The sequence below is a fragment of the Vanellus vanellus genome (assembly GCF_965231255.1).
Source record: "Vanellus vanellus genome assembly, chromosome: 6".
Classification (NCBI taxonomy): domain Eukaryota; kingdom Metazoa; phylum Chordata; class Aves; order Charadriiformes; family Charadriidae; genus Vanellus; species Vanellus vanellus.
The window spans coordinates 28,616,600-28,630,212 of NC_138911.1; positions in this window are offsets into that span (position 1 = coordinate 28,616,600).

The window sequence follows — 13,613 nt, forward strand, 5'->3', positions numbered from 1 at the left end:
CCCATCCATTGCCTCAGCCATGCCAAGGACAAGCCCAACCTCAAATCCTGCTTTTAGTTTCAACCTGCAACTGTAGGGACCCACCATCCTTCTACCCCTGCTCCCAAGCAAGACATGAAGCATGGCCACCATGCCAACCAAGATTTGTCCCTTCCCATGCCTCACCCTACCCTTCCCCACACAGTCCACAGTCCTGGGAACTGCACCTGGTGGCACTATTTAAGAAGAAAAAGCCCAGAGATGTTGTGGCATCCCCCATCCTTGGAGTTTTGCAGGACCCAACTGGATAATGCCCTGAGGAACCTCGTCTGACCCCATAGCTGACCCTGCTTTGAGCAGGAGGTTGGACTTGAGACCTCCCGAGGTCCCTCTTCCAGCCTCACTTTTCCAGTGGCCCTAACCCCCTGCCCCCAACACACACTTTGGTGGTGGCCCCAGACATTTCCCAGGCTGAACTCTGCCTGGGCTTGGGTTGGTGGCAGCATCTTCTTTGAAGGTCTCCTCTCACAGCCAGAAGAAGCCACTTGTGCCAGCCTGCCTCCTCCTTGCCTTAGCCCGCTCACGAGGCATGCGCAGGGGCTCCCTCCATTGCAGACCCCCCCCAACCCTCCCCCTTACTGCCTCCCTGGGGGAGCCCCACTCGCCCTGCCAGTGCCATGCTCTGACCACAACGAGTCAGGAGCCACTCATCCCCCCTTTGGGGCAGCCGAATAAAACGGGCAGAAAATGCACTAAAGCCTTTGCCACTTGTTTATGGCTGACAAATGAGTTCTGCATTAAGTTTTTAACATGTCTGGCTTGTCGGCTCTGCTCAGAGCGTGGCTGGAGCAGGCAGCACAGGGGGGAGAGGGGAGGGCGGTGGGGGCCACAGGGACAGGCAGCATCACACCGGAGCAGATGGCGCCTGTGCATGTGGGATGCAACCCCATGGTCAGGAGGCTCAGGCTGCCCCAGCTCCGGGAGAAAGCAATGAGCCTTCTTGCTTGCTGCACTCAGGGCTTCAGGGGGGTCCTGCCTGCAGGGAGAGGGAAGACGGGACATCATTCCAGCGGAAACCAGGCAATCCACATGCTCTCCTGCAGCACTGGCATGTCCAGCCAGGTTTTGTCCCTTTCCTTGGGAGCCACAGCCATGGTCCTTCACAGAGCAGGTTGGCTTCCCAGTTCCACCTCCTTGTCTGGCAAAGGTGGTGGCTACAGTTCAACCTCAGTGAGTGCCTGAAATCCCTGCCTAGCTCTCCTTTGCCTCCCCAAAGGCTACAGGACATCAGCAGAAACCCTGACTCTGCAGCCACCATGATGGTCTCCGATTCCATCCCCAGGAGGTCACAGGAGGGGTCTCTGGATCCCGGAGTAGCATGCGGACAGGAGAAAACCACAGTGAAATGAGATGGCATCCAGTGCACTCCTTGGGAAAGGGCAGTTTCATCAAACCCAAATTGCTGCCAGTTCTGGACCAGGTCTGGCAGGAAGGAGGTGGATTGTAGATGAGGCACAGCCAGCACGGAGGACGCTGTTTAAACTATAGCAGACGCAGAGCTGCTGTAGTTTACATTGGGGATTACATCCAGTCCTTTCATCTAGCCGTACTCAGGGGTTTGAGGTGTCTTCTTGCTCGCAGGGGTTAGCAGGGCGAGCGTTTTCAAAGGGAAGGGAAGGGATGGTGAAAAGCAGCATCCCAGGTTGGGAGCAAAGAGCAGCTTTTGTGGAAGTCATGCAAAGAGAGAAACCAATACAGCTCTAAAACAGGCACGACAAAAGAACAAGTGGAAAAAGCAAGTGGCCCGCCAAAATCAAACCAGAAGGTGCAAGCAAGGAGCTTGACAGCTGCCTGGGACAACAGGAGAAGCCACTAAGGAAGAACAAGGAGAGAGTCAGGGCCTGAAACATGCATGGCTACAAAAGGGCTTAAGATATAAAACTTCCAAAATCGAGTCCCCATGGTGTCCTGATGCAGAGTTCAAGCCCCTTCTCTCTACAGAGGTCTCCTGCGGCCTCTCTGGGGAGCCAATAAGGCCCCCCATTCCCCAGCTGGCCTCTCACACTGATGCTTCCTGCTCCATCCGTGACTCTGTCTTCTTTCTGGCTCCACTACGTGACATCTAACCATGCTCCTCAGGGAAGGATCAGGCCCTGGCAGTCCCGAGATGTGTCACTGGGTGCTGTGAGAAGAGTGCACAAACACGAATCTATACTGCCATTCACATTTACAGCCCACGAACCTTTTCTGTGACGATCTCATGCAGGAGCCAGACAGCGCCTGTGCAGAGCGCAGGGGTCCTGGCCCAGAGACCCTGCCTGCTCATTGCTTCAGGCCTGAGAGGCTCCAGGGCATCTTCTCGTGCTCCTCTGGGGAGATGGGTCAGTGTCCCTGCCCCAGCCAGTGTCCTTGCCTGCTCCCGTCCCTGTGCTGGGTCAGCAGCCCAGGGATCAGCTCCAGAGTTATGCCTGAAGGAGAAGCAGCACCGACATGCAGGCTCAGCAGAAGAGGTGTCCCGTGGGGACAAGAGCTGCTCCCCTATCCCCCCTCCAGCAGAGCTGTCAGAGCAGCCAGCGCTGGAGGCTGAAAATCTGCAGCCGTGAGCATGGGCAAGCCCTGAGTAGGGGCAGGGGGTACAGGAGGTATGCAGGTGGGCTGGGGCAGATGGGTGACCTTGGAAGGCACCTGCTGAGTCTGTATTACAGCGCTAATCCTGGATTTTGCTGCTCAGGTGCCAAGAGCAGTAGCCACAGGTAGCCAGAGCCTGCACAAACACCCCAGTGCACCCCGCTGGCGTGCCTCGGCACTGTGGGCTCTTTGGCTGCCCAGTGCCCACCATCAGTCCTCACATGGTCCTTGTGCCTCCACAGGACCATCTTGGACTCCCTATCAGCCCCTGGGCCAAAGCCCCAACCCTCCACCCTCCTCCTCACCCTAGTTTGAGGGGGATCCCCACAGGCAGCGAGCACCCCACAGGACAAGGAGCGGAGTGTGAGAAACAGGCTCACTGTATTGAATTTTAGTCTGGGGCAAATTCGGTGGAGCAAAGAATATTTATTACATCTCTGGGAGTTACACAGGGGATTTCTCCTCCTGTGGCTCATTTTTTCCTTTACAAATGCTTGTTTTTATTTTGCGTTCCTTATACTTATTCATGTTTTTTCTTCGAAAATAATTGGCATAATCAATGAGTTTTTGGAACACAACCCACCCTCCAATTTACATAATCAGTAAGTTCTTGGAATGCAACCCACCCCCGAGCATGCCCCTTCCCTTCTAGCGGTGCAGGCACTATGCTTCCTCAGGGGCCTTCCTGGTAGTCATCGGAGGGAGGCTTGAAGTCTTTATCACCATGTCTTTCTTGTGGCTTCTTTATTCTTTCCACTTCTGTAGTTATCTTAGCTAACTACACCACCCTTTGTTCTGCAATGGTTTGGTACTTCCAACTGCTGCTTTCGTCCGATATCCTGTCTAACACTGTCCCTTTTCCAAACGCATAGCAAGCACACACCCATCTTAGCCGAAGCCATAGCAAACACACGTTCATTTTAGCTGAAGCAAAACTCTTTTGCTAAATTACTTACTACAGGAGGGAGCTGCAACATCAGGGCAACAGGGCCAGGATGGGAGATACCCCTCCCTCCCCCCAGTTTGTAGGAGGGCACGCTGACTCCCCAGGGCCCCCGAGTGCGCAGCCTGCAGCCTGCTTACCCCCCGCTGCCCGTGCTCGCAGGCTGGGCCCGCCATGGCCGGGCTGGCCCCGGCTGCCTGAAAGGGCTCATTGTGGGCAGCGGTGGCGGCAGGGACACAGGCGGCATTGAGGGTGGTGGGTGCCCCACGCTGCCTGTCGGCGGTGGGGGGCTGGCCTGCCCCGTGCCCGGCCACCAGCAGCCCCCACCTCCCAGGCCCCTGTGAAAAGGCTGGTTTGTAATGCTGCCCGCCGCCGGGAGCTGCAGGAGGACGAGGCACCCAGTATGCGCTTCTGGAGCTCCCAAAAGAAAGAGACCTCTGCACTTATCTTCTAACCCCCTTCTCCCCTCCCCGGCCACACCACCCCGGCACAGCCTTGCACCTCTTCGGGCTCCCCAGACTGGACTTTCTCACACAAGCCTGGCTATGGCCCCTCAGGGAGACACTGCAGCTCTGCTCAGGATGGCCGTCACCACCCCAGTGCTTCCCAAAGCAGCTTTGGGATGCTCCCTGTGCTCCCAGCTCTCCCCGTTCTGGCTACGTGGGGCTTGGGATGGAGCTGTGTGGGTCCCAGCCGGGCTGGGGCGGAAGCAGTGGCAGGAATCCAGCTCTGCCTGGCCCCTGATGCTAAGCTCCCGCAGCCACCAGTAAAGATGAAAAAAACAGAGGAAGGAAGGACGGCTGCCCGGGGAAGATGGCCCCAAGGCATCCGGCGACAGCACCTGCAGCTGCACAGGACCAGGCTGGCAAGGGATGGCAGTGCGCTGGAGGCAAAGCCCCCCAGCCTCTCCCAGCACACAGCACCCAAAAGCTGCATGAAACGAAAAAATTACTGCCCTGGTGACCTGGCTGTGTAACCTGTCAGATGGCAAACCACCTTTTCTCTCCCCACCCTGGAGCCAGGAGGATTTTGCCAACCCCATGGGCAGTGTGTGTGTGTGGCAGGGGGGTCATGGGAGGGTGAAGCAGCAGTTCCCCGCCTTTGCCAGCACGGACCCGACAGGGAGCGGACTCACCCCCTTCCCTCCCGGGGTGCCCCTGAGCACTGGCAAGGAGGGGGTACGTGCCTGCTGGTGGGGCAGACATTTCCCGGTGGTTTTGGGAGGGGGCATGGGGCTGGTACCCAACAGGGCTCGCTGCAGGGGGCTTCAGGGCACAGCTTTCTGCACCCTCTGAGCAGCGGCTGGAGGAGACATGGTGTCCTTGGGGATGGACAAGGGGACCCATCTGTCCTTCGAGAGACAGACAGACTCTCGGGGATCTTTCTGGGCTCACAGTGTGAACAGCACCAGCCCACGTGCATCCTGGGTGCGTGCGGGCTCCCACGGAAGCTTTCGGAACTTCGGGCAATTTAAGATGAGATGAGAGACTCCACCAACACCTCCTGCTTCCCCAGGGACTTAATGAGGGCTAATTCGAGGTTCTGCGGAAGAGTAACACCCACATCAAAAGGGCTGGGGGGCATCATGAGTGCTGTGCATGCCGGTGGTGTGGGTCACGCCTGGCTCTCTGGCAGAGGCACGACTCCTGGATGCTCGGACACTGCTGCCCCAGACCTTCTGCCGCAGCCCTCGCCTCTTCAGGCCAGGGCTGGGGACACAGAGGGTCCTGTCACCTCCTGCTGCTGTGTGGCCAGGCAGGCAGCCCCTTCCCGTGCGAGCATCCTGCTCCCTCATGTCCCTCTGGCAGCTGTGCCCCTCGCCACGGACAACTATCTCAGACAGAACTACAGCCCTCCGGCCAGGCTTTTATCTAGTCCCAGGCATTGCAAACAGGATCCAGCAGCCTCCCCATCTTCCCTGTGGACTGGCTGGTCCCTCCGCTCTGAGGGGATCCCTATCAGATGTGGTGGCCATGGCCATACCAACCTCAGAGCAACTTTAAAAAAACAAAAAAAGCTTTGCAAGTGACAATAAGAACAACCAGCACCACACAAACTTTAACACCTTGCATCCTTCTTTTTCCAAAATGGGAAACTAGTCTGACTCAATCCCGCAGGGTACTGGGACAGGCATGCTCCAAGGTCTAGCAGAGCCTACTTCTCCATGCCCAGCATCCCAGCCTTGGGCAGTTAGCAAGGAGGGGTTCTCGTTTGTCCCTACACACAGGTCACCTGGCATCCAGGCCTAGCAGGTGGCAGGCTGTTCCTCTTCTGAGCCCTTGCAGAGGCTTTTAATGGAAATATTAAGACTGGTATGAATGCTGGACAAATGCAGGCTTGTATGTGTATGCACCAGGGGAACAGCAAAGCAAGGGCTAAAAGAAGGGCTGTGTTCATAACCGAGGATGCATTTCTGGTTAGTCAAGCTGAGCACCGCCAAGCCCAGGCCTGATAAGCCCCAGCACAGGTGCTGTGTTAGCAGAAGACACCAGAGTGCTATTACTTTCTGTTAACCCAGCAGGAACATTGTTGCAAAAGACACCTCTAAACAGACAGACAAGATCAATCCAAAAAACTAGTTCATCATTGCCCTTCAAGAGGAATGCAGGAATCACAGGGAGGATACAGTGATCATCATCCAGCTCTGGACTCCTCAACATAAGAAGGACATGGACCTGCTGGAGCGTGTCCAGAGGAGAGCCACAAGGATGATCCGAGGGCTGGAGCACCTCTCCTATGAGGAGAGGCTGAAAGGGTTGGGGCTGCTCCCCTGGAGAAGAGAAGGCTCCGGGGAGATCTTATTGCGGCCTTCCAGTACCTAAAGGGGGCCTACAGGAGAGCTGGGGAAGGACTTTTTACTAGGGCATGTAGTGATAGGACAAGGGGGAATGGCTTTAAACTAGAAGAGGGCAGGTTCAGATTAAACATTAGGAAGAAGTTTTTCACTTTGAGGGTGGTAAGGCACTGGAACAGGTTGCCCAGAGAGGTTGTTGAGGCCCCATCTCTGGAGGTGTTCAAGGCCAGGCTGGACGTGGCCTTGGGCAACCTGATCTAGTGGGAGGTGTCTCTGCCTATGGCAGGGGGGTTGGAAGTCGATGATCTTCAAGGTCCTTTCCAACCTAAACCATTCTATGAATCTGTGATTCTGTGATTCTATGATCCCCTGTCCTATGGATCATAGAGATCCTGAAGATCCCCTGAGGACACGCACCTTGGTGTTTCTAAATAGGAGAGCATGATTGGGTAAAAACAACTTGCTTAGATATTTTGAATAATAAAGTCACCTTCCCCTTCTATAAGATCTTGCTATCTTACACCATGATTAAATGACCCCCCACTCTTCAGCCACTTACAGAATTTTTCAAGACACAGAAGTGTATGAACTCATTACCTGGCATGGCACGGCTCAAAGGTGGCACACATAGCTGGCCCTGATGGCCCTGTCATTTGCTATGAGATGAAAGCAACCCACATACCTAAGAAGTAGTTTCCCAAGGGTTTTCTTACCTGTCTGGGCCAGCTGTGGATGCTGGCTAGGACCTGCGTGGAGGCAGTGGCACGGGACTGGTCAGGGGTGGGGGGTGTTGCCCCAAAGATAGACATCTATTTAATCAGGCTTTTATCCTCTGGTTTTCACCGATACTTTCGCAAACACCCCTTTTTCACTCCAGTGGAACACGGGGGCTTTTAGTAAGCACCCACTCAACCCCTCCGTAAATTCACAATGGTTTTTATTTAAAAATATCAGAATCAGCGTTAAAGTTACTACTGTATTTTGAACTCCCAACAAAATGTGACTACGAAAGATAAAGGCCATGTAAAACTGTTGACTGGGCTACAGTGTGATTTATGAGGCATGTTTAATGCCATGAAGCCTGACATACACTTTTAGAGAATAAAACAAAAACAAAAATACAATTATATGTGAAAGTCTGGTATGGCTTTTGATACCAGCTTTGGGCCTCCATCAGCAGGTGATTTTCCTGTTGACCTCACCTCAAGGGAGGTGGAAACGAGCCTGGGAGGGATGGCAGTGGCTGAGGACTGAGCAGCGAGGCTGGGGGAGAACTGCACTGCGTCCCATTTATGTTGTTTCCTGTGCTAGGAGTAACACAGACCTCAGGAGCTCATAAGGTTCAGCCTTTTCCTGGGAGGTTTCTCAGGAGTAAGATGGGATGCTGAGGGCCATCAGCCCAGGCTGGTGACAAGGCTGTGGGGATCACAGTAGGATAAGTGAGTGTGCGAAGCCACGGAAGGATCCTTAGCTGAGATGGGCCAGCACTGCTGCTCCCACGGTCAGTCCTGCGATGCTCTCTGTGCTTGTGGCGTCTGTGTTTCCAAACAGACATTGGGCTGGAGAGACCGTCAAGAACGATGAAAAGCCCAGAAACCCCCGCCTCATCGTGAGAGATAAAGAAGTTTGGTCTATTTAACTTCTTGGAGAGAAGGTTAAGAGATGCCTTGATCATGATCTATTAATACCTACACAGGAGAAATAGTTCAGATGGTAGATAGCTCTTTAATCTAATAGGCAAAGGCATAATGCAGTCCGGTGGCTGGAAGCCAAAACTCGATGCCTCTGGATTAGAAATAAGGGGCACGTTTCACCATCAGGCGCATGAAGGTCTGCAACAACTCACCCACAGCAGTGACGGCATCTCTCCTGAGACGGTGTGCCTGCGCCCTGCTGATGGTTCTGGTGCAGGAATTACTGGGTACGAGGCAGTAGCCTGTCGCCCACAGGGGCGAGACCGAACAGTCGCAACAGCTCTTTGGCCCTTAAAATCTGGGATGTTACGAATGGATGGTTGATCGTGTTTATTTTTGTGTAGAGGAGGAGAACATCCCTTCTCTCTCCAGTAATTTAAAACTGATCTGTATTCACGAGGGTGTAAGTATATTAAGGTAACAACATAATATTGAGATGGTTTACTTTTGCCCTCATTTATTTCCTTTATGTTATGTGTTATATCGACTCGTCATGGCTCTTTGGAAAAAAAACTAAAAACAAAGGGGGAGTGACAGGCTGGGGTAAATAAACACATCCTTGGCTACATTACCAGTCCCGCACGCACAGAGTTTATAAGCTCCTCAAGAGAAGGGATTATAGCACAAGCTGTTTATCACCGCTTCTGAACTACAGAAGGATGTCAAGTTTAAAGTCTTTTGTTAAAGCTTCTACATGAAGGCCAATGGCAAAGGACATATTCTGAAAGTCATATGTCCCCGAAGTATTCCAGACTCTGTCCCTTAAGATTAAGGTACCCAAAAATCACTCTCTGAGAAATTTCGGCTGGTGCTCCTATGGGGCTTAGGAATGATTTCTGTAAGCCCACCAGCTCCACTCACCCACGGGCTCCGGCAGACTTTAGGAACTCCTCACAGGGAGGCTTGCACCTCACAACCCTGCCAAGGGAGCCACGGGGCCGGGGAGAGGCGGTGGCAGCCCCCGCTTGGGCACAGCCCTCCCGCTGCTCCTGTCCTGCCGCAATGCCCCTACCGTAGCCAAGCCGCTGCCAAGCAGCCACCGGCGAGTGAAACAGCAGCTCTTTCTCTGCGACATACCTTGCGATCCTCTGCGCATACTTGGCCCGTGGAGCAGCCGCAAAGTTTTTATCATCTCGGCCCCGAGTGGCGCTTCCTTGCAGCACGGAAAATCTCGGCCAGGTGGGGAGGGGACCTCCATCACCGCCGGGAGCCAGCCGGAGCAGCACACTGGCAATGCAGCCTGGGGAGAGCCTCCTCTCCTCCGGCAGAAAAACCGTAGCAAGCAGGTGGGTTTACAAATGCTCCAGTACAATCTGACACAGGCTCTCAAAACGCCGTGCTTAAGCACACAAATAGTATTTTCTATTAGTCTGCCTTTAAATTTATGTGCCTTAATACGTTGCTCTTTATGTTAACAGCGTTTCACAAGACGTACGGGGGATATAATGTGGCCACATTACTGTGAGAATCGTAACTTTGCTCCCAACTGCGTTTTGAGTGATTAGAACAGTAACCTTCATATCACCTTAACAGCCACATTGGTATTTTATTACGTGAATTCCCAAGCAGATTATGTTGTTAAGGTAGATTTTTTGAACCATAACTCAAGAGGAGAAAATACAAAGCCTTCGCGGAAATCTGTTGCTGGAGAGCATGGAAATTGGATGCTTTCAAACTGCATTTGGGCTTGGATGAAAATTTTAAAAGGTGAGCTTTTTTGACTCTCCAAGTCACCAGCTGCCTCCCTGCTCTCCCACCTAGAGCCATGCAGGGAAAAAGTGAAGCCTTTTAAACACAGGCAAATTTTCTTGATAGGGTGAGATACAGCCACAGCAGTCCTTCCCTCCGAAAGGCAAACTGACCACAAACACACACCATGGAGCCTAATTAATAATTTAATACTCACTGGTCAGAGGTACAGAGCTATAACATGCAAACTTTCAAACCAACAGCATCTCTCTAGATTAACGCTTAAAGTACCAGGGAGCATCAGAGATCGAGCCCAGCTGAAATTATCAGAAGCATCTGTTCGTCCTTCAACCCAGCTTTTTGCATCTGTTTGTCCTTCAGCCCTGCTTTTATTTCTCCTGTTTTTGCATCGTTGTCTCAAATTTCTTTCCTTCATATGAGGCAGCCTCCTACGGCCACGTTACCTTGATTGCCCTGGGTTCAATATCACCATTTTAAGCCCGTAGACACTCGATGCACATCGCTGGTGTTTGGAAGTTCTCCAGGCACCTGTGCCAGTCCCGCAGGTGGGGGGACAACCCCCAGCACCAGGAGGTATATGTCCAAGTAGCTCCGGGATTGCTCCAAGTTGTGGGGCACCCTAGATTCTCACAGAAGGACTTTGGAGATGTCTCAGTGTCCAGACTGTTTTTGGACTGGTGTCTAAGAGAGGAGCAAATCCTTACTCTTTGGAAAGACCGGGAAGCATGCAGGTGCCTGTCTGGTCTCATATTCTTACTGTGAGTCCCTTGATTCCCTCCTGGCACCAGTCCCTGGCCCGGTTTATGCCCCGCTTGGCCAAACTCCTTGAAATCCTGCCATTCCTGCACTTCCAGCGCCTTGGCCCCTAGTGGAAGCAGAGCACAGTCGTGGCTGCAGGCCAGCTGGATGCCCGCTCCCAGCTCCTCCCCACTGTGCACTGGAGGTACATCAGGTGCACACCACGGGCACCCGGAGGTGCCGAAGGCCTGTGTGCTGTTGTGGGGGGCACTCTGGGCCATTGTGGAGGTCCTATGGGTCCGTAGGTACAAGGTCGGCTATGCCATGGCAGATGAATCAGCAGCTCGTGTCCGTGGAAGGGGATGCTCTGAGCGGGTGTGTCACCTAAGGAACACTGGATGGAAAACCCAGGGCCACCAGTGTGTTTCCAGCAACAGCCAGCGATGTGGCTCTTCCCCAGCTCCGGGAAGAGAGTCAGGACAGGCAGGAGCCTCGGTCCTCGTCCTTTGCAAGGCACAGAAAAGGAGTATGAGACAGAGTGGCTTCAGGGCTTTCTCACTCAAAACAGGGATACACCAATCCAACAGCACCGTGTAACAAATGCTACAATGGGGAGCTGTTGCTATGGTGAGGGAAATAATATTTAAGCACCAACTGTTTATAAATATAAAATCCCTACAAAGTTTTCTAAAATTAGATTAAGGGGGCTAGGGCTGTCAGGATATTGTAAAAGACTCGAGAAATACGGATATTTTTGGCCACACAAGATCTGGGTACTCCTAAAACATCAAACACAAGTCCAAAATGCTAACCATCAGAAGTGACAATTCTGCCGTTGCGCTTCCCGGGATTTAAAGGCAACCTCATAGCCCCGAACTCCTGCTCGCAGTGTGGTGGGCCTCTGAGCACGGAGGCGAGATCAGTGTTCCCAGGAATTCCTTTTTCTCTCTCAAGAAAATTCCAGCGCAGGGACTTGGGCTCTGCTGCTTCTTGTAGGCCACTCGCTGCCAAGCAAAATTGTTCCGAGGTGCTGATTGACACGCTGGTACTGTGACCCTGCAGTTACACTTTGCGAATCCTAGAGCCGGAGGCGAAGATTTGGAAATCCCTGAGCTGGGGAAGCAGCTCCGTGCGGAGCTGAGGGGGTTGTCAGGAGCTGGGTGTTGCTCACATGAATGTAAGAAGAAAACTGCTGTGATTCCTTATAATGTCCAGGCAGCACCAAACATGCACAAAGTAAAATGGGCATATAAAAAATGAGTATCTGTTGTAGCATCTCCAGAATTGTAAGTTGGCAGCTGCCATTTCAGTGCAGGGGCAGTTAAAGTGCTAAAAATGCAGCTTAGTTGGCAACTGCTTGACAAAAGAGAAACATTCAAAGTTGCCAAAAGTAAAAGTCTGACCCGTTTCGAGGGGTCAAACAGAAGCAGAACCCAGGAGGAATGCAGCCATCAGACCACAGCCGCCCCAACAGCCCTGACACTCTCGGTGTTTCATATCCTCTCCTCTGCCCCATCTCACCTTTCCGGGCGGTCGGGATGGCACCTTCCCGCACCGCCGAGGGTGGTTTTGGCCCCTGCCCGTGGCACCGAGCCCTGGCCGTGGCAGCGCAGGGAGGATTCCTGGGGCTGAAGAACTTGTCCCCATGGCAGTGGTGGGGTTGTTTTTTTTCGGATGAGCTAACGCCACCCGAAAACGAGCGAAGAGATGCTCACCGCCATTGCCACCAAACCCAGCGGGGCCCCGGGGAGGGGGTACAGGAGGGATGCTCGTACCCCAGCACCGGGGCATGGGGAGGGTGGGAGGCACCCGCCACCCCTGCATCCAGCCCCGGTCCTCCGGGATCCCCCTGTCCCCTGCCAACACCCTGCGTGGGGAGGGGGGGACACTTCCCCCGAGGGGACCACCACGGGGAGACAGGAGGGGCTCTGCCCGCTCCGGCCGGGCCGCCTTGGGGAGGGTAAAAATAAGGAAACGGGGAGTTTCCTACCCGGCAAAGCCGGGGGATGGAGGGAGGGGGTTGGGGGGAGCCCAGCGGCCGGGCTGGGGCGAGGCGGGCAGCGCGGGGCGGCGCGGGCAGCGCGGGGCGGGGGCAGCGCGGGGCGGTGCGGAAGATCTGCCGGTGGCGGTGGCGGTGGCTGTGCGCTCTGCGCTGCGCTGCGCTGCGCTGCCCCTCTGCGCGCTGCCGGGCGGAGGGAAGGGGAGAGCGGGTGCAGCCCCCTCCCCTGCCCGCCCTCCCCTCGCCGCCGGCGCGGAGGGGCGCGGAGGGGCGCGGAGGGGCGGCGGAGGGGCGGCGGAGGGGATGAGCCCCCGCGGCGCGGCCCGCTGAGCTCCGCCGCCAGCCGGCCCTCCCCCCCCCCCGAAAACGGGGTCGCCCCCCATCCCATCCCATCCCATCCCACCCCATCCCGGGCCGGGCTCGGCGTCCCCCGCCCCAGGAGCCGCGGACGGGGATGCGGAGGGGGAGCCCGCCGCGGAGCTCCGCCAGGTAAGGGGTGCCAGGAGGAGGGGTGGGGATGGGGGAATAGGGGGGTTGCGGCGGCGCGGATCGGCGGGGGTGCCCGGGGGCGGCGGGCCGGGGCTCTCCCCTAAGGCTTTCCGCGCCACCAACTTTCCAGGGCAGCGAGACATCAGCCGCAGCGGCGGGAGGGACTTTTCCCCGCTGGTCCCCAGCGCCGGCTGCGGCGGGACCCCCCGTCCCGGGCTGTGAGCGCCGCCCGGGGCTGCCTTACTTGGGGGTGGGGGGGCAGCGGCAGCCCGGCCCCCGAGATGCGCAGCGGGGAACGAGCTGCGGCGAAAACTTAGGCTGTTGTTGGGCGAGAGGAGCTGCCGCCTGGAACAAGTGAGTAAGTCCCCGGTGGCCCGGCGGAGCGCAGATGCCTTGCCCGGTGGTGCGAGCCGCGCCAGCCGGCGGAGCGAATGCCCCGGCATTTGGTGCCGGACCTTCAAGTGGTCTGATAAAGCTGCCGTGAGGACGCAGGCCGGCGAGAAGACCCCGCAGAGAGGGGTTGAAGCACGCCGTGGCATGGAGAGGTCGTACAGGAAAGCTGGGTGGTTCGTGGCTCGGGCGCCTGACGCGGCCGGAGGCCGGGTACGGCGCAAAGAAGGTGTTTGGAGGTGGTGAATG